The sequence below is a fragment of the Pongo abelii genome, chromosome 9 (assembly GCF_028885655.2).
Source record: "Pongo abelii isolate AG06213 chromosome 9, NHGRI_mPonAbe1-v2.0_pri, whole genome shotgun sequence".
Lineage (NCBI taxonomy): Eukaryota > Metazoa > Chordata > Mammalia > Primates > Hominidae > Pongo > Pongo abelii.
Genome location: NC_071994.2, coordinates 128,437,689 through 128,464,673, shown reverse-complemented (window position 1 = coordinate 128,464,673; position 26,985 = coordinate 128,437,689). Strand labels below are relative to the sequence as shown.

Here is a 26,985-nt window from a genome sequence, read left to right as displayed (position 1 = left end):
TGTGGAACCTATGGATACAGAGGGCTCACTATTCTTGTTTATTTGCTGCACCATGGTTCTCTAGGTATACTATTTAGAAGTAAATCATTGAGGACCAAATCAAAGTCAAATTTTAAAACTTTAAAAGATTCTCCAATAGTATCCATTGTATCCAATAGTATCCATTTAAATCAGTATGAGTCCAGCCACACATATTTGCAAGTGCTTGCCATGTCCTAGGACCCAGAGATTCCCAGGGGAATAGGATCCCCAGATGTTTACAAAACTCTACCAGTAAAAATTTATAATCACCCTCAAGATGCACACATATAAACATGTGTGTGTGTATATATGTGTTATATATATTATATATAATATATAGGTTATATATACATATATTATATATGTTATATATTATGTATGTTATATATTATATGTTATATATATTATGTATGTTATATATTATATGTTATATATATTATGTATGTTATATATAATATGTATGTTATATATACATATGTATATATACATGTATATATGTTATATAACGTATATTATATATGTTATATAATATACGTTATATATATATTATATATGTCATATGGACGGAGGATCATTTGAGGACAATTCAAGTCCACCCTGGGCAACATAGTGAGACCCATCATATAGGACACACCATATACTGGTACAGTAGTGTGGCTTGTATAAAATGTATATATTATAACATGTAATATAAATGTGTTATATATACTGTGTATATATAACATGTTATATATAACATGTAGTATATATAACATGTTATATATAACATGTATTATATATAACACATATAATACATCTATGTATTATATATAACACATATAATACATCTATGTATTATATATAACACATATCATATATGTATGTGTTGTATATATGGCATATATATCTTATATATAATACATCTATATGTTACAGTATATACATTGTATATAAGCCACACTACTCTACCAGTATATGATGTGTCTTATAAAACACATTTCAAAAATAGAAATCTAAGTAAAATAAGATTTTTTTAAAATACAAATAAGTAAAGTCGCAAGATTTTCTTTTCTTATTCCAATGGCCCATCTTGCTTACTCTGTTTTGGAGGCTTTGCCTGTAGAGTATCAGTGTCCTGGGACCCAACAGAGCTGCTGTGCAAAAGTAATTCCAGTCTGCTCAGTATACCAAGCAGAAATTAACACCTGTTTTTCTTTTGCTGGCCATAACATCTAGTTTCCAGTAACTAGTGAGAAATTGCCTTCAGGTTCATTAGAACCCTGGAGCAGAAAACTCCAAGCAGTGGATGAGAGAAAAACCCAGACACCTCCCTCTGAGACAAACAAGAAATAGTCCTGTTCATTTGTTCATTTGGGAAACATCTATTGCAAATTCAGCACTTGCCAAGAGCCAGGCCAGGCGGAGCGAGGGCTACAGAAGCATCAGCCACGGACCCAGGACTGACATGGCACAGGGGAAAACGACAGACACAGACATACCTGGGATGGTCAGTGGCAGGAGGTTCAGGCCAGAGGCTCTGGGAGGAAAAAATTGCGTTCCCCCGAAGGATCTTCTTAAGAAGACTTTGTGGAAGAGGTGGATAGGAGCTAGGGGGATGGGAAGAATTTGGCCATGTGGAGAGCAAAAAAAGACTTTGGGAAAAGGAAATGTCTTTGGCAAAGATACAGGGGCAATACATTAAGGGTCATTCTTCTCTGCCTATCCTGCGCACCTCTGGAGATTCCATATCTTGAGGCTGGGTGGGGAGAGAGCAAATCCTTACTAGAATTGCAAGTAACAGAGACATGGAAGGGCTCTCAGACTGAACACCCTGGAAACTAGAGAGGGAGGCTGCTGCTCTGACAACCTCTCTTCAAGCATGCTAGTGAAGGAGGCTGCTGAAGTTTTCCAGCAAAACAAGCATTTATTGAGTGCAAAAGGCTAACTAGAGGGGAAGGCATTCCAATAACCCAGCATTCTCTTCTGCTGTGCAGGGACTGGGCATAACCTGCCCTGCAGGCAAGGCAGAAAATATGACCCCAGGGCCTGTGCTGGCTCTAGGACATCATACTTTGGCCTCTAGTGCCCTTCACTAGAGCTAGGCACCTCTGGTAGAGACAGTATAGAAACCCAGGGTGAGGAAGAGTCCCAGGAGGATGCTCAGTGGGCACTGTGAGCTCAAGGAAGATGAGCCCAGCACAGATGTTGTCACAGAGGCACTCCTTATCAAGAAACTGGGTTCCAACCAGGTAAATATGGGGTGTAGAGGGCATTCTAGGCAAAGAGGACCTCATGTGGATAAGCAGAGAGGAACAAAGGGGTACAGAAGCCCAAAATCCTGCCGGGAAAGGCAGATGGTTCTGGGATCTGCCAATTCCAAAGAAAGCAGAAACTGTTGGGGTCTGGGAGGAGACAAGAGGCCCTGGGGGTCGTTTTCAGGCTGACCCTGCTGTGCCTAGCACTGGGTACTACACACAGCCAGTGCTTAATAAATGCGTTTTTATTGTAGATTGTCATTTCTAGGAAGTAAGGGCTGGGATAAGCAATTTATTCTTGTAAAGCCCCAGGCAGTGCCACATGCTGAGATGCATTTATTAAAGTCTTTTGATGAGAGAGGGAGGAGAGAGAATGGGAAAGTGAGGAGGGTGAGCCAAAGCAGGCATTGCCCATCCTCATCTCCACAGCCTCCCTAATGTCCAGGATCAAAGCACAGGGCCTAAGAGGGAAAAGTAGAGAGGAGCTGTGGAAGAAAAAGCAAAATGCACAGTGATGTCTTGAGTCCCCATCTAGGGTCAAGCATGCCTAACATTTCCCTTAATATTCCCAACAATCCTGTGGGATGAGATCATTATTATTCTTTAATAGATGGAGAAACTAAGGCTAAGACATGGTCATAGGGAGGAAGTGGGAGAGCAGACATTTGAGCTCAAATTCAATGTCCCTCCATTGTACCATCTTCCTCCAGATGCTGTGGTCCTGCCCAGACCACAGGGCAAACTGGGGAAGGGGAAGGCAGAGATGAGCACCAGTAGGGTGTCCCAGGAATATTCCTGCTATGGTTTGAACATCTGTCTCTTCCAAAACTCATGTTGAAATTTAATTGCCATTATGACTATATTGGAAGGCAGGGCTTTTAAGAGGTGTTTAGGCCATGAGTGTGCCACCTTTATCACGGGAGTGGGTTTGTTATTGCAGGAGTGTGTCCCAGTCCCTCTTGCTCTCTCTCTCTGGCCCTTTCTTTTGTCCTTCTGCCATGTGATGCCTCCTGCCATGTTATGACACAGCAAGAAGTCCCCTGCCAGATGCCAGCACCTTAATCCTGGACTTCCCAGCCTGCAGAACTGTGAGAAATAAATTCCTGTTCACTATAAATTATCCCATCTCAGGTATTCTGTTACAGTAGCACAAAACAGGTGAAGACACCTCCTGGCTATTCTTCCTGTTCCCTGGATATCTCTAGGTAGAACCCCAGGAATTGATGAGGTGCTTCTTCCTGAGGTCTGGGGTCCACAGTAGCCTCCTATCCCCTTTCCACCCTGGTTTCTTGCTCCAATCTTATTTTACATTTTGCATCTAGAAAGATAGCACTCACCCTTAAAAACAAAACAAAACAAAACCCCGGGACTTTCCCAGGCCTTGGCATCACTTCTTTCCCAGTAGTTGGGAGTCCTAAGGTTCCATTCCAGCCTGAATTTCAGTTTCCTCACTCAGTACTGAGAAACTCAGTAATCATTAAGGTCCCTTCAGCAACCTATGAGCCTCTCCTTCACTCCTCAAACTTCTTTTCCTTTTGCTCCCTGCCCCATCCCTCAGAAGCCGGGGTTCCCCTTCTCCTGGTGAGTCAGCAGCAGCCTGAGCTTACCCATCATAGGTCCCCAGAAGTCCCAGGATAAGCCATCCTAATGGGGGCAGGCTAGGACCAGGGCCTCTGTACAACCGGGCCAAGGCATGCTGGTCAGATGATTTGGGGAGGCAGCACCATTCCTGATTCAAAGCCAAGTCCAATTGCTTCATTTGAGAGAGACCTCCAAGTACAGTGGAAAGCACATAGTCTTTGGCGTCATGCAGACCCAGGTCTGAATCCCAGTGGCTCTGCTTTTTAGCAGTGGAACCATGAATGTGTTGCTTGGCCTTTCTGAGCTCCAGTCCCTGGTTCGTCCTGACTCAGAGGGCTGGTGGAGGGTGACCACAGATAGTGCATGTGAAGCACTTGGCACAGGCCTGTCACACAGCAGAAACTATTCTCTGATGCCTCCTAGACTGGTATATTAGTAGGACTCCTAAAGTATAACACTTCACAGTCATGGGGATCACATGGCATAAGGGAAGAGAAGCTGCCAGCCATGCTCAGCCAGCCACCAAGGCTGAGTAGTTTCAGGATAAAACACACACCTTCCAGCATGGAAGGGCTCCCCCAGAGAGAGTCCCAGATGGGTCACTTGATACCCTTTTTTAAAAATAGGGTTTAAAGATATAAAACAGCAACAGTGAACTTCTCCTGCCTCTGCAGGTACGTGGTCCCAGGTGGGGAGTGGCGGCATTAATTAAATTCACCCAGTCTCCCCCATGAGACCAGGTGGTCTCAAGCCCAGACACCACCCACCGCGTGGTCTCCTGCACCAGGAAATGGGTCCTTATAAGTCCCAGCCTGGAAAAGGATCCACTTTCTAGACCAGTCTCACAAGCACCCTGCCCTCCCCCAGATGCCCACCCCAACCTAGCTTTATTCAGTCCTAAGTATTCCTAAGGTGCCTTCCAATTTCCCGCTGTAATAAATGGCACAGAATGCAAATGGAGGTGCATGTGGGACACAGATGTTTGCACTAATTTAATTGAGGGAACACCTTGGATTAAACACGTTGCAAAACACTCACAAATAGGTTCAGTGCATTTGGTAATGAAAAGCCTCCCAGCCCCCTGGCACTTTGCTGAGGCTGCCTGGGGCTGGGAGTGGGAGGGCAATGTGGGGAGAGGCCCAGAGCAGGCAAGACACAAGATGCCTCCAACTCAGGGGGAAGGCGAGGGAGCCAGGTCCCAGGGAGGGTTTATAGCAGATTCTTTGCCAGCTGGGGCCAACCCCACCAAGAGACAGATCTGGAAGTGTTGGGGATAAGGGGAGGCAGCGTCTGCATCCCCAGGTGGAGAACTGCTCACCACTAGAGGTCGGCAACAGGCAGATGCCTCTCCATCCTCAGGATGCAGCTCCAGCATGCAGGCCTCACTGCCCAGCTGGCTGAGGGCCAGGCACCCACCTACAGGGGACTGGGGTCCCCAGACCCTGTGACCCCAAGGAAGATCAGCCTTGCTGACATTTGGAGCATGAGGTTGGCTGGGAAATATCTCAGAAATGTGGGTGTGATTTGCAAGGCAGTACTGATCTCTCTGCAGCTTCTTCTTCCTTGCCTTCCCCTGTAGCTCAGGGTGCTTTAGAAGCTCCAATCTTGTGCATTTACCAAGCTCCAACCCTTCCCTTCATCTTTCATCCTTCCATCCATTCATCCACTTGGCTCTGGGGCTCCAGCGATGAGTGAAGCCCAGTACCTCCCCTGGCAGTGCACACTGGTAAGGGAGGCAGGCATTAAGGGTCCCAGGTACAGGCCGGGCATGGTGGCTCACGCCTGTAATCCCAGCACTTTGGGAGGCCGAGGCGGGCAGATCACGAGGTCAGGAGATCGAGACCATCCTGTCTAACACAGTGAAACCCCGTCTCTACTAAAAATGCAAAAAATTAGCCGGGCGTGGTGGCAGGCACCTGTAGTCCCAGCTACTCGGGAGGCTGAGGCAGGAGAACGGCATGAACCAAAGAGGCGCAGCTTGCAGTGAGCTGAGATCACACCACTGCACTCCAGCCTGGGCGACAGAGCAAGACTCCATCTCAAAAAAAAAAAAGAAAGTCCCAGGTACACTGTGATAGATTCCCTCATGGCAGTAAACTTGGTAACCTGGGTGCGGAAACAGTGCAGCAACTATGGCACAAGAGGTGAAAAGACCAGTGGAGAAAAAGACGAAAAGCGTCTTTGGCAGAGGGAACAGCATATGCGAAGATAAGGAGACATGAAGTCCAGACAATGGCAGAGACTCAAGAAGACCATTTCCATGGGCCCACTTTGGGGACAGGTGGCTTAACTGAAGATGGCCCACTTTCTCAGACTCATCTTCCCACCCCAGGGACAGTCCACCAGGAAGGGGAGAGGGCAAGGGCCTCTGGGCTGAGCCTCCAGGCCCTGAAAGCTCCCACTGTTGGCCGAATCTAGAATCAGTTCCTATAACCATTGCTCTACAAGTCCCAGAGTTCAAATCAGGCCTAGATGATTTTACATTCCTGAAAACAGAATCCCTAATTTTCAAAAACAGTGACCACTTCAAGTGTGATAACCATTATAGTAATAACCTTTTATATTTGTGCAGTGCTTTATAGTTTATAAAACACATTCACATATCTTTTTTAATCCTCCACCAACAGCCCTTCAAGAAAAAATAGGAAATATTATTATTCTTGCTTTCTAGATAAGAAAATTAAATCCCAAGTTCCCAGCTAAGTAAATAACAGAACCCAAGTCTGTCTGACACCAAAATGCACACTTGTTCAATCCTTCACTTACGCATTGCATTCGCTGAGCATTTGTTGAGCACCTACTGTGTACCTAGAAACACTACAGGCTCAGCAGAGTATGATGGGGACGTTAGGATGATTGCAAGCCTAGATGAAGAGATAGGCCATGGACAGACGTGCCCCGACAAAGAACAAGCAGGGCACTAAAACTCAGGAGTCAAGAAGGACACAAAGCCACTCTCCTGAAAGACTGCCTCGCTCACACACTCACAAACAACCCGCCCTCCCCTCATCCCTGCTCCACATTACACAGGAAGACCTGAGCCATTTCCCCTGGGCTGCTCCATCCCCAGCATGGAATGCACACTCCTCCACCCCTGATATCCCGCCACCAGCTGGGCAGCAGTCCAGAGCCAGTAACCAGAGGCCACCCTGCAGGGCCTGTGCACCACTCAGGCCCCCAGCACATGCAGACACACACAGGCAGGTACACGCAGGCATCCTAGAACATGTGTGAACCCTGGCGTCGTGGGGAGAGAGAGTAGGGCAAACTCCCAGAGCGGCTTAGCTTCCAGTAAGGATGGTTGGGTGGATGGGCGGGTGGGGGTAGGAAGAGGGGAGACTGGGAAGTATAGGAGCTTTTATCTCCCTACAGGTAGATGCTCCTGGGGTTCCCCAGTGGGCCTAGTTACAGACCAACACTGCCTTGTCCTCCGATGACAACAGGCGAGCCTCAGTTCCCTCTGCAAAAATAGTACCCACCTCACATGTGAGCATCTACGAAATGAGACGTGACACACCCAGCACAGGGCCCCCACATAGACGGGGAACCACAGATGAAGTGCCCCTCCTCATCTTGTGAAATGAAGGTGATGAATGGATAGGCAGCTACCTCTGCATGGTGTCAGGAGAAATCAGTCTTCTACTCCCCCCCCGCCATCCCCCCCACCCTTCATCATCCATCCTGGAGCTTGGGGGTTTAACTGGAGAATGCCTCTCCATCACTCCACCCTCTTCACCTTGAATCATACATTCATCCTTCATCCTTTCTCTCTCTCTCTCTCTCTCTTTTTTGTTTGTTTCTTTTGTTGTTGTTTTTTGATGAAGTCTTGCTCTGTCACCCAGGCTGGAGTGCAGTGGCACGATCTCAGCTCACTGCAACCTCCACCTCCCGGGTTCAAGCGATTCTCCTGCCTCAGCCTCCTGAGTAACTGGGATTACAGGCATGCGCCACCACGCCTGGCTAATTTTCGTATTTTTAGTAGAGACGGGGTTTCACCATGTTGGTCAGTCTGGTCTCGAACTCCTGACCTCGTGATCTGCCCGCCTTGCCCTCCCAAAGTGCTAGGATTACAGGCATGAGCCACCACGCCAGGCCCCTCCTTTCTCTTAATCAGTCTTGCAGGGTGCCTGTTATGACCAGGAACGATTCAAGGTATTGGGATTGAAAGAAGAATGGGGTTCAATGGTTTACATGGATAGATAGACTAATAATTGTGTTTGAGTCTTGTGATGGTCTACAGGCAAAGGAACGCAGCAGCATAGGGATGGAGGAGGCTGGGAAGGCCTGTAAGGAGGAAGTCACAGAGGAGATAAATGAGCAACAGCCACCCAGGCTGAAGATAGTCCAGATAAGCAGCATGTGCAAAGGCACCGAGGCATAAAAGTACACAGAGTATTTGTCGGGGGAGATTGAGCGATCCGGCATACTTGGGGTATCAGCTGTAGGAGTGTGCCTGTGCATCTGAGTGTCTGTATTTACAGGGATGGGGAGCAGCTGCAGGGTGAGAGATGAAGTTAGAAAAGTAGACCGGGGTTGAACTGTGAAGCCCATGGTCAGCCAGGCCAAGAAAGCTGAACTTCAACCTGTGGATAGCAAAGAACCACTGGAGGTAGTCCAGCATGGGGATGGCATGGACGCATATCACAGCAACGTTAATTAGGCTCCAGCTATCGCAAGCACAGCGCTAGCCTCCTCCAGATGCAGGAGGATCTCCTTGGCTAGCTCTGATGATAAATGGGTCTAACGAGGTATTTTCCTCTTTGATTCATGCAACTATCCCTGGAGAAATGGCTAGCTTTGAAGCAATTTTTCCTCTCTGAAGAGCCAGCTTGGCTGGCTAACTGCAAAGGCAAGAGGAGGGGATCCTACACCATCACTAGCTCCCCCACAGCCAGGGATACTGGGAGCAGCGCTTGGAAACCCTTCAGAACCTCCTTATAAGCCTCCCGGCTCTCCCTCTGAGGATTTGAGAAGGACCTGAGAATGGGTAATGGTGGAAGTGACAGGCACCACAGAGAAAGAAAAAAGAGGGAAATCCTTTCAGGCTGGACAAGGATTTAGAACTGCATTTCAGTGGATGAAGAAAGGCTATTTGGGTGGTGGCAGCCACCTTGCAGCTTCCAAACTCTGCTCAAAGCCTCTTGCCCGGCTTGCAGCGGGAAAGGGTCTCTCTCCCTTTCCACCTCTTCTCTCTCCTCCCTCCCATCCCTCCTTCCCAGCTCCTCTCCAGAAAGGTTTATGGAGAAGATTCCAAATAGCCCCCTCTCCTGCAGGCATAGTCACACCAACTGAAAGGAGATTTAATTAGCAAAATCTCGTTAGGCAAACGAAATTATCCGTAAGACAATACTCTTCTGGACAGGGGGTATGATTAAACAAAGCCATTAATTGAGAGAGTCGCCTTGGCAGCTCCCCGATGCGTTCATCTCTGGGCCGGCTCCACTTGGCCTCCTTGGGCCAGGGGAACAGACTCTTTGCCTCCTCCCCTGCCCGGTCCACCCCCTCCCCACTCCATCTCACTCTTCCGGGGCGCCTCCAGTTGGGGCTGCAGACCTCGGCATCTCATCAATCGGCCTCTCTGCCACCAGATTCCTGCTAAAGTGCCTTGATTGCATAATGTCTATTTGCATAATGTAAATTGCAATCTCCTAGCTCAGGAGGCAGGAATCACAGAACAGCCATTATTTTTTACCACTCCACAAAAATTCTACATTTAGAAAGCAGATTTGCAGCTCGGAAAGCCTGAATCTGAATCCTCCAGAAACGCCATTAAATCACACCAATTAAGCTGGACCAACGAAAAGCCCCTGTCACTGCTCTCTGCACACTCAAGGACTACCAGCCTAGATGGAGGCCATGAGAACCTGGAGGTTGGGGCCACGGAGCTGGCTACAAAGCTGGAAGAGGCAGGAAATTCTGTCTTATAAACCTTAGCACACGCCCTTCGAGCATAGGTTCCCATCAAGATCCGGTCAAGCGGGGTGGATCGAGTCTGTTGTTTTTACGCTCATTGCCTGATTTCTTGTGGGCACACTGTCTGACTGTCTGTAGATGCAATCTACGGAGGAAAGAATATGTGAAGAAGAAACCTCCACCTTTCGCAAAGGTAATGGGAAGATCCAAAGTGTTTCACAGGGGGTAAAACATCCACACTTTTAGTGGTTCTTTAATGACTTTTTCTCTCCCCTTTCAAGTCCCCTCCAGCCAACTGAAATAAAAAAATGAGGACAAACCCTACTCAGGCCAGGCTGGGCTGGCTGGATTCTGAGCTGTTTTTGAGAGCTGTTTCCTTAGGGGTCACTGGGGTGAGGGGTGAGTTACAAGGTCTCTGGAAAGCGGGCATTCCCTTGGACAGCCAGCCAGGATCCTAGCTTCTCTGCAGCAGTATACCTGGCTAGTGTTTTGCCTCTTTATTGCTCATTCAATATTCATTTGTCAAAGGGCAAGACGCTAATGTGTATTATTAAAATATCAATAGTTTATGAGTGAACTTTTATGGGAAGTACAGTTAAAGGCAAGATTCTTGACCGTCTTTGTCAGAAGCGATGGAAAGGAAGAGCCTTTCTTTCCAACTCCACTTTTTATTTATTTACTGGTCAAGTGAATGGCTGGAGCCTCAGTGAGTGCCTATTGTGTGCCAAGAATGGCTGTAGGTACCTGCACATGCTGGATCGCAGTGAGTCCTCACAGCAGTCCTGGGAAGTATATACAACCCCACTTCCATTCCAGAGATGAGGAAGCCAAAGGCCAAAGACATGTGCCCAGAATCACAGGGGTGCTAAGGCTGGGCTTCAAATCTGATCTTTGTACTTCAAATCTAACATTCTTCTCCCAAGCTGGAGCCTTGAAAATCTAAATGACCTTTATGTTTGTATCCATCTGTTTCCTTCATGTGCCCAAATTAAATGTTAGTTTCCTGACCTAAGTTTCACAAAAGGGGACAGAACAGGAAATCATTCCATACTTTCACCTAGACTCAACTCCATGAAGTAGGCCCACTTAGATATATCTAAGCAAGTTCCCAAAATCTTATCTGCACATTTAGAATCTTAGAAATGATGGTAGCATTGGGGATGATGCCATCAGACATTTCCATTTACAGAGGAGTCAACTGAGTGTCATACAAGAAAATAGTGTAAGTCTCAAGAATAGAGAGTCCTCAGTTGAATTTCAATTCTGTTACTTCCTAGGGTATTCCTCTTGCTCTCTAAGCCTCCTCTCCTCTTCTGTAATAGAGATAATAACAGCATCCCATAACATAGTGTGAGGGTTCAGTGAGAAAACGCACCCTAAGTGCTTAGCATGATTCCTAGCATGTGGTAAGTGCCCAATAAGTGGAAGAATCCAAGACTCTCCCTCCAAACTCTAGCACTCTTTTATCAAGACCAAGTCCACTCACCCCTCTTGTCCCTGCCCCCTCCCCTTTGGTGTTAGCCATTCTCAGCTCTCAGCCCTTTGGGGATACAGGCTGGTTGTTTCTACTCTTTGGTTGCTTGGGCTTTTTTTCTATCCCCTTAAGTCACAACAAGGCACCCAGGACACTCAGGACATATTATGTGGCAGAGGGGAAGGAAGGAGAGCAGGGGACGTGAGGTCAGGGAGGAAGGGCTGCCCAGAATTCCCTAGCTACAGCACAGCCCCTTGTAGCATCTTAAGTCCTAATCTTTGTGTGAAACCTACCCCAGCTTAGAAGTCCATGGGGATGGAGGTCCAGGGAGACCTGGATGTAAATGAAGGGCTCAAGGCTTGTGGAGTCCTGGCTCACAGTCTAGGACTCCTCCAGACCTGACACCTGAAGCTGTGGGTTATAGACTCAACTCACTCTTGCTGAGATGGACTCTGAGGTCGAAGTTTCTGCTAGCTGCAGGACCTACTAACACCAGCATGGCCTGCCCAGGAAGGAATCCTTGCCTGGCCTCCGAGGGCCCTTTCGACTCAAACATTCTGTGAATTAAGGGACAGTTTAATTTATCTAAGGCAGGGGGTTCTTTAGCCTGTCTTTCTAGGGAGAACAAATCACCCCCAAAGAAGGGTTCCTCTTATTCTTTCTGGGAAATAGACGAGGCTGTGCTGTGCCAGACCACTAACTTGATGAGTACCGATTGTGGTAGACTGTATTCTCTAAAGACAACTGCAACAAGATACATCCCTATTCCTCATCCTGTTCTTTCAATGTGATGTTGATACTCCTTGGAGAGATGGAGAACGGGGGTATTTATGTTCCCTTCTCTTAAACCTAGGTGGACCTTTGCAACTGCCCCAGTTGCATTGAGAGAATGCAGTGGCCATGATGCTGCTTGCCTTTGAAGGGCAGGTAATAAAAGGCAACATAGCTTCCACTTGGCTTTTGCTGTCTCTTAGATGCTCACCCTTGGAATCAAGCCGCCATATTGTGAGGAAGCTTGGGCTACATGGAGCTGTCACATGGATCTGGCCAAGACAGTCCAGCCAACCTCTCAGCCAACAGCTAGCATCAAAGCCCAGAACGATGAGGGAGCAAGCCTTTGGATGATTCCAGCATCCAGCTTTTGAGCTGCCCCCACTAAGATTCCATGGTGGCACCTGGTGGCACAGAGACAAGCTGCCCCACCATGCCCTTTCTGAATTCCTGACCTGAAGAATAAATGATGTTAAGCCATTCTGTTATGTGTGATTTTTTACATAGCCTAGAAATGGGACACCACTGGAATTAACTTGGAATATTTGCTGTTTCCCTCTCAAATCCAGCCCTCACTGGCCTTGTCTCTGAAACTTCAGACTTTTAGACCCTTCCCTCCTCAACTGGGCCCTATCACCCTGAGCTTGCCTCCCCCTCTCCTCTTCTTCCTTTCCCTCCAAAAGGCAGGATCCCCATGCCTGAGGCCACCCTCGTAAACCACTCCCTGAAAGGTCATTTGAATCTTTCCATTTCTGAGGCCTGGGACCTGAAGAAATCTGTATTTCCTGCTTCCTGTCTGTAGGCCCAATGCTGTGTCCCTGCCAGGGAGCTTTCCTGGGTGTGGTGGCCAGAGCCAGGTGCCTGGCTGCCCTCAGGGATCAGGGGGATGCGCAGGCCTATTTCCCCCCACGATCTCAGCTCTCATTAAAGTTCACGCTCAGCTTGCTCCTCATACTTGACTTATGAGGTCCCTCTAACCTCCGATGGGAGGAGACATCGATTCTCACAAAGGTCATTATCTTCTAGTCTGCCCCTCTGCCCACCCCCGCCCCACCTCCTAGGCAGGCTTTCCTGGAACAGGATGGAGGGAAGTACCCTTCCCCCAACCCCCCAGCCTGGAGATCCGACTGCTCCTGAGCAGGGCTGCAGAGGAGGTGCCCTGGGAGCCCAGGCCCGTCAATCACAGAGGCGACCGGCGCTGAATCGCAGGCCATTAGGCGGGAGGGCCGGCGCCCTGCTCACTCACCGGGCAGCCATCGGCAGGATGTTAGCCGATCGCAGGGCGGCCATTCTTATGATTTATTCAAATACTCATTACAGTCAATCTATTTTTACACAGAGGTGAAGATGTGCGCTGATAACGGTTAATCATTTATAATTCCATGGACTGGTTGGAAGCCAATGTACTATCAAAGTCGTGGCAGCAACAGCTCAGCCTCAGGTAGCCCCATAAGCAGCGCGGGGAAACTATGCCTGCCCAGGGCAACTCAGTCATCCAGGTGACACTTACTAAAGAGCGACTAGGCTGAGTGTGCAGTGGGCAGACTAAGAAGTAGGAATCCCAGACTTTACCCCCCAGGAGCTCACGGCCTTGCTGGAGAGGGCATGGTTATGTGACAGCCAGAGGTGGGGACAGACGCAGGGGACACAGGCAGGGGCAGCGTGTGTGAATGCTGCGGAATTTCAGAAGGGGAAGAGATCGCTTCCAGCTGGCGTTACCAAGGAAGACTCCACGGAGGAGACTGGACTTAGGCCGGGTCCCACAGGTTGGTAGACTTTTGCCAAGTGGGGAGAACCAATATGAGCAAATAAGCCTAAGAGGTCAAGCTATTACTGGGCTGATGGAAGGGAAGCGGTCAGCAGCATTTCCTTTTTCCTCCCTCATGCCTCCCCAGAAATAACCAGATGTAAAAGCAAGTGCAGGCTATAAACTTGGCCCAGTTTGAGGACTGATGTTGCCACTTCCTCCTCTCGCTGCCTCCCAGGCTTAGCCCACAGGCGATAGTGGCTGGGGTCTAGGTCGGCCTTGCAGACTCAAGGGCTTCCTTCTCCGGCACTCATGACACATGTAACACATCAAGTCCACCTTAATGAACAATCAATATAGTCTAATTAAAGAGGATGTCATATTACAGGGCCTCTTTGTCACATTCAGACATAATCTAATTAGAGCTCCACTGTATTTTACATTCTGACTAGCTCTTTGTTGAGTGTTTCTCTTGCACAATGCATGGCTGTTAAAGATCAGGTTCAGAGCTGGTCTTTAACCTCTAACCTTATTGAGTCAGCATGGAAAACGCCAATCAAAGTTACTTACAGTTCACAGCCCCTTTTCTAGTGAGCAGCATGGAGGATAGAAAGCTTCAGAAGTCCTGCTCCAGACTTCACCTGCCAATGAAAGAAAACATGTTTATAGACTGTGTAAGATGCTGCAGAAGTGAAAGCCAGGGTGGGGAAGGGGGTAAACCCAGAGGTGGGTTTGGCTCAGGAAAAAGGCCAGGGCTGGCAGCCATGTGCCTGCAGTGCTGAGTGAGAAAGCTTCCTAGCAAGAGACTCCTCGTACAAAACCATTATTGTTTAGAGACCTAATCAGGGCAGAGCGAGAGGTTCATGCCCTCCTCTACCTGCTTGATGCCTCCATTTCATAGGACTTGTATTCCCCTTCCCTATAGGACTACCAGAGGAGAAAAAAGACTCATGGTTGTCAAGTGCCCTGAGCTGACCAAGGTAATAATCATTTACTGGTGCCTCCTACCTATTGGAAGACCCCATGCAGGGGAACAGAGCAGAAGGGCCCCTATGCAACTTTGCAATCTAGACAGGGAAGGGTGCAAAAGGCAAGCAAACAACAACGCTGACCCTGTTGTCTACCGCAGGAATATGAAAGTCTTGCTGCAGATGAGAACTTGCAAGTAAAGGTGAAGAGTCCAATTGGGCAGGAAGAAAAATGTGCATAGAGAAGAATGATGGGGCAGGACTGGAAAGATAAAAAAAATCTGCCTGCTTTTAATTCTCTTTCTGGGATAAAACAATTTTGTAAAAATAAAAACAGTCAACACATATTTATCAGTTGTCTGCTCTGTGATCTACATATGCTGTCCTGTTATAAAAGCACTGCCTCCACATTGCTGGGGAAGGGAGATCACGCATATACAAGAACTCCCAATAAGGCCAGACTGTATATGAAGTTGTGCTAAAGTGTACAGAAGCAATGCCTATTCTCTCTCCACAGAGACACAAAGTCTGCAAGAGTTGCAGCACTCAAGGGAGTTTTCATGAGGAGGCGGAATTTGAATGGGATCTTGGCGGACTGGACAGACAAGAATTGGCTGGTGGGAGGGAGGGAGAGGGCATTCCAAAGAAGGGGGCTATCTGAGCAAGGGCCAAGAGGCAGAAGAGCATGGAGGGTCCTGGGATGACCCAGAGACTGGTCTGCCTGAAAGACACTAGAGGAGAGACTAGTGCCAGCTCAGCAAGGTAGGGCCAGAGCATCCAGGGATTTCGGTGTCAGGCAATAGAGGGCAGGCTAGCCTGTGGGATCACAGAGACACTGAAGGTTGTTCAACAAGGACTTGACATAATATAAACCCTCACATGTCCCTGCTGTCTTTAGTACTTTCCTTTTAATTAAGACAAGCAAGCCTTTTTTGGAAGAAGGTGGAATTTCAGTTAGAAGATTCAGGCATGGGGTATAGTGAGATGTGCTGAGGAAATCAAATTTTCTCTCTTGTTCATGATGACTTCCTCGAGGCAAAGGCATTTCCTCAGGGGCTGTCTCCTTACACCTGCATGATCAAGGCTCATGGCTCATGGAGGTGCCTCAGAGGCGGAACCAGACCACTGGACTACAAACCATTGAGGAAAAAGACCATGTCTTCTGCATCTTTATATCCCCAGAACCTAGCAGAGTGCCCAGCCTGTGCTGGGTTCTCAGTAAATATCTGCTGAAGTGTTGAATGGTGGACTCTCATCATTCCAACCAGAGTCCACACCCAGCACCTCAGAACCAACCCTTGGCTGGCAATGGGTTCCAACTTGTATTATTCTAAACTACTTACATATTACTACTGAGCATGATATGAACTTGGCACATGAAGTCTCTAGATTAAATTACATGGAGCTGTATGCTCTATCCCTGCCCTCTGGGACTGTCTGTCTGAGACACCTGTGACTTGAAAGAAGATATGGCGGACTTTCCAGGTGCACATGATGCAAAGCTGAGAAAAGCAGCTACTGTGCTGGAGGGATAGCTTCAAGATTGTTATAAAAGTTTTAGCAAGCTGAAAGAACAGGCCAAAAGTTAAAAGTTCATTTTTCCTTTACCAGTTTTCATTTCTTACCCAATAACATCATGACAACTGCAAATGAAATAATTTTGAAAATAAAGAAAAAATGCCCACAATCTCATTACTTTAAACCGTCAAATTAGTATATCCTACATCCACATGCAAACCCACTTTTTTTTCACAGACTCTTGTAGAAAAGATTTGACAGGAATATATATACCAAATCCCATTCTTACATTAAAAAAAAGTATTGAAAAAAAAAATAAAAACAGAATGGGATGACCCAGTTTGAAAAAAAAACAAAAGACTTGGATTATTTGATTTAAATCCAAGCTCAAAATGAGCCCAGGGTATGATATTGTTGCCAAACTCACTAAATGTGATCATAGGTTGCAGTAATAGCCATATGGTATCCAACTGAGAATTGAATGATCTCCTCCATTCTGAACTTACCAGTTTGTATTAGTTCTATATGTAGCTTTAGCATCATACTTTAGGAACTTTGACAATGATGAATAGAAAAGAGAGGAGAGAGAAGATGTCTAGTGGTTAAATTGTAGGTTAGAAATCTAGTGGTTCAAAGGGTAGGCTCTGGAATCACACTGGATAGGTTTCGCTTCTGGCTTGACTATGGCCAAGTTACTTAATGCCCCCGTGCCTGTTTTTCATCTATGAAATAGGGCTAATGCTAACTCCTCCTCTGAGAGTGGTGGTGAGGATGAATGACTTAATATACTGAAAGGTTCTTAGAACACTGCCTTACACAAAATAAGCACTCGCTGAATGTTAGCTATCTTTGCTGTTGTGGCTGTTTTCAGTATTATTAGGAGGCCATGAGGCAGAAGATATGGTAGAAAAAACTAGAGATGTATCTTCCTTGTCCCTTTCTAAAATTATCCACTGGTCCTTGCTCTAGTGACTAAAGCAATACAGTCCTTCTCCCACATGGTAGTCCTCCAAATATTTGAAGAAACTATGTGAGACGGGGACTGTGTTGCTCTAGGGGATAGGATTAGGACTAACTTTAGATGTTAGCGGAAGCCAATCTGCAGTTCAACATAAGAAAGAATTCTCTGGCAATGAGAACCATCCAGAAATGAGCGAGGCTTCCTTGGAAGGTAGTGAACTCCCAACACTGAGAGGAGAATCCTGCACTGGGTGAGAAGCTGCTCAAAGCATGTTTCCCCGATTTGGGTTTCAGCCATCAGTAAAGTGTTGAACAGCATTCGAAGGCTGATAGTGTTGACAAACTTCTATTTTGATAAAACATTAATAGTGTCTTCTCTCACCATCATTTCATGAAATAATTCATCTCCCCCAAAATAAAGGGTGCAAAAATCTCACAATAAAGAGCCATCCTTTGAGAAACAGAGCATCATTTTCTCTCTCTCTCCACACACACACACACCCCCCGACACACACACCTGTGTGTGTATGCACATGCAGTCTCTACACACTGTACTTATGTTTCACTCATCAGTATGCACAACTGAAAGTCTTCCTGGACTGGCACTACCCCATGGATGCCTGTTGGGGAATCATCCATGTGCCTGATGTTTTAGGGTCTTCCAAAGCCAGCTGTCTGTGATCCTCGCAGGCAAATAAGCATGGCAAAGGCTTTCAGCCGTGCAATAATGGAACCAGAATTTGAACTCAGGCTTGTCTTATTCATCGTGAAAATAAAATGGAATCATAAATGAGATTAGCGATTCACATTTATAGATATGAGGGAATTTATAAAATGGTAAATGAGGAGGGAGTTGAATGGTCATGCTTATTTGGAAAAGATGCGGGGAGAGGGATAGAAGAAAGCTTCCCATAAGAGGTAGCGTGACAGAACTTGTCTCTGCATCCTCAAGGATAGCTGTGCAGGCATCTATGAAACATACCCAGGTAAAGAGGAAGATGAGCTGGGGGTTTAGCAAAGCCATAGGTCTGACACAGAGAGCACCAGACCGGGGGGTCAGCCAGACATGGGTTCATGCCCTGACTCTGTTATTAACTTACTGTTTGATCTGGACAAGGAACTTTAATCACTGTATGCCTCAGTTTCCTCATCTGCAAAGTGATAGAGTTAAACTACTAGATCTTTAAAATAAAACTCCTTCTGACAATCTCTGAGACTGCCCAAACCAATCCTCCAGGGAGGGCGCTAAGTCTCTTGCTAGCACGGTGTATCATTGAGGTTAAGAGTAAAGATGCTGGAGTCAAAGAGTTTCAGGTTTAAGCCAGGGCCCATCATTTACCTAAACTTAGCTTCTATGAACCTCAATTTTCTCATCTTTAAAAGCGTGCTAACAGTAGCACCTTTAAATGAGATGGTGCATGTACCATCTCATTTGTGCAATGCCTAGGACATATTAATAACTTAATTAAAAAATGGCTGCAACTGAATAGGAAAAAGAGAGGCAAATCCAGAAGACTGAGGACTTCTGCATTCATCCTGCTGCCCATGACAAGTTTTCCTATTCTTGCCCAAGCCAGACTTTGGGGATGAGGACCAAATTGTGACAACTCCTTCTTGAACACCAAGAGTCTCTCTGGATGCTCCTGTCCTCTGCAAAGCCCTCTGTAGGCCTATAAGCCAAGCTTTCAGAAGAGAAACAAAACTTTGGTGGAAAAATCTGATTGAAATAGGCCATTCCAGGAGCAAACACCTGATGGACCACTCGTCCCTCCAACAGCATATCCGCAGCTCCCACCATATCTCACTGAGTCCCTGCTCTGTTCCACCCGTGCACCCTCATCACCTGATAATGTTTTGCAGTTGCTTACACTTGTTCCATGAGGTTGTCAGTCAGGCACTGAGGCCCCTGACCAGCAGGCTCTAAATGACACAATAGCTGTGTAATTAAATAGATATAATTACCTAGTGCTAACTTGTTGGCTCTGAGACTCTTATGCATCCAGCACTGAGGGTACTGCACAGCTTTCCTCAAAGCCCAGTGGGCCTGAATGCTAATTCCACACTAGTCCTCAGCCTCCTGGGCCACAGGCAGTGCTGGGCACCCAGTTGCAAAGACCTGGAAAGGGTTCCTCTGTGACACTCCTCAGGCCCTGCCCAGGCCAAGCCTCGACTCTTGGGCCTGGACCTGTCAGTATAGGTATGAATATGAAGTTATCTTAGGAATGTTGGCACTGGTGGGTTAACCCTAATATTTATCCCATATGGGAGAAAGAACTGGACATACTTATGACCTTTCTACATCAGGCAGAAGCAAGCAATTTACCCTCCAAGCCTGGGATGGGAAGACTCACATACACTGGGTGGTGTGGGCTCACAGAGTGGCTTGGTCTCATCAGAGGTAAACCCTTGAGCATGAGGGTGGGCCTGCTCACAGGCAAGCCTCCCTGGCCCCAAGGACATCCTCTGTAGTGCTAAAACACCAAGACCCAAGACTCACTAATTCTCCCTCACAAGCATCGCTGCTCTTCTACCCATCCCATTGTCATTAACCCAACTCTCCTCGTCTCCAGCCTCACCCTGTTTTTGCGCATCCACCCTACCAACCCTGCCCTGGGAATCTTCCTAAAACACAACTTCCATCTGTCCATGTCTCCTTTAGTACCCTTCCACAACTCCTTTGACTGGCAGAGGCTGCCAACTAGCAGCCCCAAGGTTGACTCTTGCCTGTTCAGTGTTTTTGTATCTGCCAACATCTAAACCTTGCAAAATTTCACATTTAGAAATCTGGATTCCTAACTTTTCTCCAGAAATTGTATGACCTAAACATGCCAATTCTGCATTTCCACGTGTCGATCACTGGATGATGTGGAGTATCAGCCGCCTCCTTTTAACTGGGCACATGTCCTCTTGTTTGCCCCATAGAGAGAAGGCAGGTATTGCCCCAGAAGTCTCTCCCGTCACGGGGCCAGACACCTAGAGGCTGACTCATGCTGCCTGCTGAGCAGTATCAGATTCAAGGTGATAGTGTGGGGGTGGTGGGGGTGTCGCATTATGTTCTCAGCTGTGCTGTACTCAGCTACAGGCTGGAGGAGGAGGACCAGGAAATGCCAGCACCACTCCCCCATGGACCCACCAAGTGTCCCTCCCTCTCACCTGGGCAACTCCTCCACTCCTAGTTGGGAAAGAGTTGGGGAAAGGTCTTACTGCAGTTTCCCAGGAATGCCAGTGGCCAGAAGGCAGGTGCTGAAGGCTTCCCTTCATTGTGGACAATTTCCCCACCCCCAATTATGTAGCGGTTGCACCCCCTCCCTTTATTTCCATTCCATTCCTCCTATCAAAGCCCTAACAGCACATATTTTGTTAATTGTACAAACCTAATGGGGGAATGCATTGGCAAAAAAGGGTAATGGCCATCAGACCAGCAATAAAACAAAATTAATGGCCCATAGGAAGAAATCATGTCCACTTAATCCTGGCTCTGAAACTCTAATAGAATAATGGAATACCAACCGAGGGTTTTTTCTCTCTATGCAGATTGCTTACACCATGTTAATCACTTGCAAAGCAGGCCACATACCACTCCAGCTCACATGACCCTCCAGGGAAAGTAGCAGACCAGAAACATTCAGTGCAAGGCTCATTACTGACATGCACCATGTAGCAACCCCTTCCCTCTCTCCCCCAGGTGACTCCGGGACAGCCAGTGTGGGGTGTCATTGAGAGCCATCAGGTGTGGTGGGCTGGAAAGCAAGACACATAAGACCTAATAATAGCAAACATTTATTGAGTGCTTACTATGTGCCAGACACTGGGCTTGCTGAGCCGCTTCTATGGACTACATGACTGCCACCCGTTTTCATCCTCTATAGCTGCATGGTGCAATAAGGTAGCCGATGGCCACGTGTGACTTTTAAAATTCAAATTCTAATTAATTAAAATGAAATGAAATGTAAAATTCTGTCCTCATTCTCACTCACCACATTTCAAGTGCTCAACAGCACATGTAGCTAGTGGCTGTCATACTGGATGGCTCAGACAGAGCACATTTCTGTCATCGTGGAAGGTTGTGCAGGACTGAGTTGCTCTAGAATGTTAAGGCTATGGTATCTTTTTTGTTTAACTGATTTTTAAGTAAAGGAGGGGAGAGGTGCAGTATGCTACCCAAGGTCATGCCATGCCACTGATACACGGCTGAGCTGGGTTCTAACCCTTGTCTAACCTAGACTTGCTCCAGCCAGGACCAGCAGTGGAGGCAGCAGGGGGCCTCCTGAGCTTTTCAAGGCTGGTAGAAAGTCTCTTCTGTTCTCTGTGGCTCCTCTAGGGCTCTCTGAGAAAGTGCCTCTTGTGGCAGGTGCCACAGACCCAGTGAGGTCAGTAGTTGCTCAAACGGCGTTAATGAAGAAAATGAATATTGACTTCAGGGACAGCAGAAAATAATTAAGACACCTTAAAAACGTGCCTCCACTTTTTACATACTATATACCCAAAGGAAGCAAAAGTGGTGACTGAAGCAGATACTTGTACACTTGTGTTCATAGCAGCTTTATTCACAGCAGCCAAAAGCGGGAGCAACCCAGTGTCCATCAACAGATGAGTGGACAGACACAATGTGGCATGCATGCATCTACATCCAATGGAATATGATTCAGCCTTAAGAAGCAAGGAAATTCTCACACATGCTACAACACGGATGAACCTCGAGGACACTATTCTAGGTGACATAAGCCAGTCACAAAAAGACAAATACTGTATGGTTCTACCTGTACAAGGTACTGAGAGTGTCAAACTCACAGAGATAGAAAGTAGACTAGTGATTTCCAGAGGCTGAGGTGGAGGATGAGGGACTGGGGAGTTGTTGCTTACTGAGTACGGAGTTTCAGTTTTGCAAGAGGAAAGGCGTTCTGTGAATGGATGGCAGTGATGGTTGCACAACAATGCGAATATACTTAATGTCATCAAACACTAAGGCAAATTACTGACATGCACCATCTAGCAACCCCTTCCCTCCCTCCCCCAGGTGACTGCAGGACAGCCAGCGCAGGGTGTCATTGAGAGCTATCAGGGGTGCTTAAAAATGCTTAAGATGGCAAATTTTATGTGATGTATGTTTTACCACAATTTAAAAATATGTATATATGCCACCACTAATGTCTCCCAATTTCTATCAAAAATAACAAAAAAATAAAGAGCCTGAGATCTTTAGGAGTAGGGGAAGGAGCAGCTCATCAGTCCAAGGAGAGGATAAGGGAGCCAAGGCCTGACAGAGAGAGCAAGGAACCCAGAGCCTCCCAGCCCCAGCGGGGAGAAGTCAGGGGAGAGGCTGCCAGGGAGGAGGGACTACGTTCCTGAGGATGGGACGGCTGGGCCAGCCTCCAACAGGGAAGGCAACTCCAGAAGGCTGATGTTGGAAAAATGAACAATGATTTAGGATTTACAAAAAAAAAAAAAAAAAAAGAAAAAAAAGGCCTCGTGAGGGTAAGCGAGGGGGCCAATTAGGAGTGTAGGAGAGTATCTACACTCCTAGTTGTACCGTCTAGGAGTATATCCACAGCAATAAAACGATAAGCAGGAAATCTAAAAGAAGAGGGGAATATGAGGAAGAGAAACAGATGAGAGGATTTGGGCACCTAATGTGATGCAGCAGTAATGGTTTGGCGTGTTGGAAGGGTGTAGACAGGACCTAGGAGACAGCCCTTGTCCTCATAGTGTTATGACTCTGTTCACATTGCCCTAACTCTCTGGGCCTCAACTTCCTCATCTATTCAACCCAGTGGCTGTATCAGAGCAAGAAGAACCTTAAGGTGGTAGCGGTCCACAAATCCCCGGAAATTTTATCCAGAATAGTATTTGTGTGTAAGTTTTTCTGGGGAGAGGTTTACAGATTTTACCAAGATTTCAAGGCTGTCCACATCCCCTGAGAGGTTAAAAATCAGTGGAGAAGACACTCACTAGGTTCACATTCAGCCAGAAAGTCTTAAAATTTCAAGAAATCTTGGACCAGACACCAATAAATCTTTGGAGGGGTCAAATAAATCCAGATGTCTATTCCTGCCTTGCCTGCAACGCAGACATATTGTAAAAATGAAATGAAATAATTACATACTTTGAAAAGTTAATATTATGTGTCTTGTGCAAGTAAATATTGCTGTTGTTGGTTCACAGGAAGCAAGAGAAATTCTGCAGCAGGCAGAAAGGAGGAGGCAAGACGCCACACCTCTGCTTTCCTGAACAAAGGCAGTGTGATGAAGGGATGTGGTTGGGCCACAGGTTGATCCCTGGGCTTTCCTCATTTGGTTGGAAACGAAAAGGCCTTTAATTCCCCTTGTGGAGAAGGGTCTAGCTCAGAGAAAAAAAGAAACACAGCCTACCCAGGAGGTGCACCCCAGGGCAGAACACACGCATCTCTTTGTGCTAACAAGTCCTCATTTTGCATCCGACTTTACTTTGGAGGAAATTTTCAACTGTGTGACTGAGAAAAGTGACAGACTGAAGATGCATCAGAGGAAAACAGCACAGGCAGAGGACAGTATTTGGCACCAGAGAGCCAGCCCCAGACTGGAAACCCTGCATAATGACTAAGCCAGGGTCGCCAGGCCAGAGGGGACATTGCTAAAGTGGGCTGTGCCCTCCAGGAGTAAGCCAGCCCAGAGGCAGTGGGTGGGGGAGCTGGAGTCTGGGGCAGCTCAGTGCAGAAGTCAGTGCTAGAAGTGAGATGGATGGACCTGGGCAGACTCTTAGAGATCATCTATCTTGACCTCCTTGTTTCACATTTGAAGAAACAGTTCAGAGAGCGGTGGAGACTTATTTAGAGAAGGCCAGGATTGGAAGCCATGCCAGTAATTCCCTTCATTCATTTACAAAATGTTTTCTGAGCATCAGACCCTTCACTAGGCTGGGGATCAATGATGAACAACAATTCCAGTTCCCTGCCCTCAAGGAGCCCACAGTCTAATGAGGGCACAGACAACCAGTTGACTAGGGAGTTAAGTATGATCCAGCAGATATATAGGTCCTGCAGGGCGGGTTCTCCCCACCAGGCATTTCAGAACCTTCTATTAACTCCCCTTTGGGGCAGGTACATCCAGACAGGGGCATTTCGGGGGTAGGCCACGCTTTCTCAGACCAGTGCTGGAGGGAGTAGAAAGAATTTCACTATCAAATCCAAGCCAAGCTAACAGTCACTGGCATCTCAGAAAAGGTGCCATCCAGGCAGCCATCCGAAGGCCATTGGAGGGAGCACCCAGCCCCTGGGGGAGGGAGAGGGTCCCCACTCCAGCAGGCCTGCCACAGACCTCTCCAAAGGGCACCACGGCACTTCCCATTCATTATTCCCTAACTCGCCTCCGGGGGGCGGTCCTGAATATTGTTTCATAAATAACTTAACAAGGCTCCAGCTTGTTTCACTGAGGTTAGGCAGATGTGTACGGGCTGGCTGATTATGAGGGAGTTTGGCTGTGCTGAATGGTTCTGGGATGCTGATTCTCTGTGGAGGGGTGGCTCAGTGGAGAAGACAGCCATGGCTGGTGTCCCCACCTGGATCTGGGATCACAGCAGGATGCTGAAAGAGCATTTGTTTCCAATTGTTCTTAGCCACTAATTTGGCTCCAGGGTATAACACCAATCTGAGAACAAACGGAGTAGGAAAACTGCCTTTCTGAGGGAGGCCTGATTTCACCATAAACAGGCGAGGGGCGGGAGATTTCCTGAGTTCACAGCACAGGCCTCGGCCTCCCAGGCAGGCAAGGCCGGCAGCTTCGATCTCCTACCCGGAGTCAGTGTCGCCCTGACTGCACGGCCATCTGCCTGCCTCACGTGCACGTGGCTCCTCCGAGGGGCTCCAGCAGAGGACAGATTACTCTAATGGCAGGTAGATAAAATGGGATCCCTTGCTAGCAGTAACTACCCTGAACAATCTCTCTCCTGAGCAGCTGACAGTCTCCACCTGGCACCTGCCAGCCACAGAGCTTGCAGGTAGCACCGGCTGGATGGGCTGGCCCGGGCGACTCCCGAGGCACAGAGAGGCCAGGGAAGGCCCTGTTGAGGCAGGACTTGCTGGAAGAGCCCCCTGTTGGGCTGCAGGGAGGTCGGCCCGACACATCCATCAGTAGAAGACACAAAGGCAGCTGTGTTTCTGGAGGACTGAAGAGCTAGCAGCGTCCAGGGGCAAAGGGGAAAAGCTGTGCGAGCAAGGCCACAGCAGCCGCTGCCTTCTCTAGACTCATGTGCAAGATCGCCAGTAACAAGAGGCCCTTCTTGTCGCTAAATTGCCTTCTTGTGGCTTAAAATAACTGAATCAGAGAACTTTCAGTGTGACCCTCTTGAAAGCCAACTAGGAGATATCATGCCTTTACCAACCCTTATGGCCTTCACTCACAGCCTCCCAGCAGCAATGTCATCGTTTCTAAGCCAAAAATGCCTTCCTCACCAGCATGTGATTTAGCTATTCAATAGCTTCATAGATCCAACGTAGTATAAAAATACTGGAGGAAAGAGGACAGTTGCTTTTTGTTTTTTAATCTTCTGGAAGTCAAAGTACATGCCACGAAATCTTTGCATTAAAGTTTATGAACCTTGTTCAAAAGGAAAACTCTCAGGCCCTTACTGACGGCTTCATTACTCTGGTTTTACATATATTACTAACAGACTAAGTTACCTGGTACCTTGAGCCTCAGCTGATTAGAAGTATTAAAAGAGGGCTGGGCGTGGTGGCTCACGCCTGTAATCCCAACACTTTGGGAGGCTGAGGCAGGTGAATCACTTGAGTCCAGGAGTTTGACACCAGCCTGGCCAACATGGCAAAACTCATCTTTACTAAAAATAGAAAAAGTTAGCTGGGTGTGGTGGCAGGTGCCTGTAATCCCAGCTGCTCAGGACGCTGAGGCAGGAGAATCACTTAAACCAGGGAGGCGGAGGTTGCAATGAGCCAAGATTGCGCCATTGCATTCCAGCCTAGATGACAGAGTGAGACTCAGCCTCAAAAAAAAAAAAAAAGGACTAAAAGAGGAAGGGTGTGGGCTTCCCCAGAAGGTAACCCAAGGCATGGAGGGTTGGCCGAGGAGAGAGCTAAAGGGCAAGCCAATGTGTCATTAAATGAGGCTCAATCATGTTCTGGATAATTTACTCAAGAAGACAGGGAGGATGTCCACTTGTAATATTTACAACATCCTCAGGGTACTTGAAGAAGTAAACCGTTAGCCATCTAGAAAATCCCAGATGAGAATCCTTCGTGGTGTTTCCAGGCTGCCGGGCTCTTCCTATAGGTTGTCTGGTGTGTTCAGAAGCTGCTTGCATTGACTCCTAACTAGGCTCATTCATTCACTCAACATTCATGGACTCCTCCAGTTCCTGGGTCACCCCAACAATGCAGAAAGCAAGATGAAAGCAGAGACACCTTTTGATGCAACATACACACACATACACACACACGCACACACGTACACACATACACACATGTACACACATGTACACACACCTACACACACGTACACGCACATACACACTTACACATACACACACGTACATACACATACACACACGTACACACACACATACATATACACACACGTACACACACATACACAAACACACACAGACACACACACATACACACACACCAGGAGCACCTATTACACATTAGGTGCTTGACAGATACACATTGTACAGATGTTAGAAAAGGCATCTGGAAAGAGCAGAGGCAAGCCAGTCAGACTGTTCTTTAACCCAGTCCCTAGGTACTTAGGTGAGAATTTTTGTAAGAAGGGGCTATAATCATTCAGGGTTCAACTAAAAATATCACAT

The 26,985-nt window shown here is 47.2% G+C and overlaps 1 protein-coding gene across 1 annotated transcript in view; it reads right to left on the bottom strand.

Annotated features, from left to right (window-relative positions):
* PKNOX2 (PBX/knotted 1 homeobox 2) overlaps positions 1-14,385 on the bottom strand; it is a gene marked incomplete at its 5' end in the record, with an annotated part of 196,156 nt that extends 181,771 nt beyond the window's left edge. Inside the window, 1 exon segment of the mRNA NM_001134095.1 lies at positions 14,312-14,385.
* Positions 14,386-26,985: the final 12,600 nt, after the last annotated feature.